The sequence below is a fragment of the Penaeus chinensis genome, chromosome 6, assembly GCF_019202785.1.
Source record: "Penaeus chinensis breed Huanghai No. 1 chromosome 6, ASM1920278v2, whole genome shotgun sequence".
NCBI lineage: Eukaryota > Metazoa > Arthropoda > Malacostraca > Decapoda > Penaeidae > Penaeus > Penaeus chinensis.
Window position 1 is genome coordinate 6346228 of NC_061824.1, and position 2500 is coordinate 6348727.

The following is a 2500-nucleotide window of genomic DNA, read 5'->3' on the forward strand; positions in this document are numbered from 1 at the left end:
ACCAAATCATGGTAACGTTGCGTCATTGTACAATGTACCTCAATGATATGTTTGAAACGTCATTCGCTCAATAAACATAACTGTATGCATCTATAATTTCCTTTTTCATGCAGGTGAAACAGTTTCACTAAGACATTAATGGGAACCGTTAGTAATGATATCTGTGGTTTATGCAAATGAACTACTGTGTTGCTGTTCTTAGATATAATTCACAGTGCCTGTAAATGCAGCACGAGCTAGATATTCATGTCGCTTGAATTCCTTTCGTATGACATTTGAGTTTCTATCAGCGGCACACAAGGTACAGTCAATCCCAAGCTTTACAGTTCTCTGTATCTTGATCAGGTCAACTGAGAGGGATTTGTGAAGGCCGCAGTCTCCCGGGCTTGCTTATGGGCCGGTCACTGCCACACTGCAGTGCCAAAATCCTTGGCAGCGGTGGGATTCGAACCCACGCCTCCGAAGAGACTGGTGCCTTAAACCAGCGCCTTAGACCGCTCGGCCACGCTACCTACTGAACATAGAGAGCAATTCTGATAATGATATTTATAAAAGATGAAATGTAAAATACAATGATTTTATTGCATAAACAGTCACTCATTGGTCTTTGCAGACACGCAATAACATTGCAGTGGGGATAGGATTAACCAAAACTATCGGTTGTACAGTACATTATGGTGAAAATGAAATGAGATCGTTTTAACAAAAAGTGTAGTAAACAGTCCGCCTACTTTCAGATATACTTAGGTTTAGTTTCAGATATAAGAATAATTTCGTTTATGCATTTAAGTTGAAGGCCGGCAGCTTGACTCCAGGAACGAGTTCGACCGTTACAATTTCATTTCACACACACACACACACACACACACACACACACACACACACACACACACACACACACACACACACACACACACACACACACACACACGCAGAAAGGAAGGCAAGACGGTTTGGCGGTCGCAGGTCTGAAACTCCCGCGAGGAGAAGGCTGGTGTTTGAGGTGGAGAGAGAAGAGTAATATCATGCATATATTTATACTTATTTATGCGACAATCGATAATAAACATGAACGAAACAAATTCAACTGTGTCCCATTCTAAAACCGAATCCGGTCAGGAAATAGCAATGACGAAACTCCCAGAGAACCGGGCCGTAACAAGTCAGGCTTCAAATCCATATTGCGTTGGATTAAGATGTTGTGAATGAAGTAGTAATGCTTCTGTGTCAATTTCCTTTACCTTTTCTGGGTGTAAAGGAGCGAAAAACTAACATTTGAGGCTGAGATCGGGGAGTCATCTTCCGGTAACATGCGTACATAACGTTTCAAACCTAGTGGAATATGATAAGCAGTGCATATAAAATGAGTTTCATATGAGTTACTAATAACACGCACGCGTTCATAACACATTAAAGCACACACTCTCGCGTGTTTAGTATTTCAAACTTTATTTAACCTCCCGTTATATTTGTCCATGTTTACCACTCGTCGACCTCAAGTAATTTAGCCTAATTATGGGAAACCGCTTCACTAGCCTATGGTAACTGAGTACTGTATAATACAACATCGGTCCCACTCCTCGTTTCATTCGTTTATGAAAGGGGCTTCCAATAATTAGGCTAAATACCTTTTGAAGTCGACCGATAAAACGGACTTAACATTACATGGATTTGTGAACGGGGCTTTCCAATTGGCTATGTTTAGTCATTTTAAGACTGTTGATAAAAACAAATTTGACATAACATTGATTTACTAAAACAGTGGGATCTATCAAATATACCAGTTACTAAAGTGCGCGCGTAGTAGTAAATGGTATGAATTTCAGTTTATATGCACTATCTAGTACATCCCAATACGCATAACGTATACGTATTCTTATTCGTATACATATGTATATATATGTGTGTATATATATGTGTATATACATGTGTAAATATATATATATATATATATATATATATATATTTTTTTTTTTTTTTTTTTTTTTTTTTTTTTTATAAAGCCATTCATTCCACTGCTGGACATAGGCCTCTCTCAATTCACTGTTGAGAGGTTATATGTGTCACCCTTGCCTAATCGGATGTCCTCCCTAATTAACCGCAGCTCGGCGCGATAACACTTGTGCCACGGTGGTGACTTCCCCTACGACACGTGCGTTTGACTTCTCAAGGCGATATGTCGTTTTCTCGGGCTTCAGCCAGCAGTCAGCCAGCAGTCAGAGCGCAGGCATTATATATATATATATATATATATATATATATATATATATATATATATATGTGTGTGTGTGTGTGTGTGTATATATACACATATATATCTAGAGTATCTACTTTCAATGACTTAAGATTCGCTGATAGTTTTAATATAGTGTGGATTAACGTAATAACCTCATCTGGCCTCGGACTCACAACACTAATGAAAACATTCCAGTCCCAATCCTCAAAATACATACTGATGATTTCTGCAAATTAAATTATATATTCCTATATCTATCCGCAC

The 2500-nt window shown here is 38.5% G+C and overlaps 1 protein-coding gene and 1 non-coding gene across 3 annotated transcripts in view; one reads left to right on the forward strand and one right to left on the reverse strand.

Moving 5' to 3' along the window:
• LOC125026704 (solute carrier family 49 member 4 homolog) overlaps positions 1 to 2500 on the forward strand; it is a 103166-nt gene that overhangs the window by 17324 nt on the left and 83342 nt on the right. The gene's annotated exons all lie outside the window — the stretch shown is intronic.
• Positions 431 to 512, reverse strand: Trnal-aag. The gene has a single exon. It is a non-coding gene; the product is annotated as a tRNA-Leu (tRNA).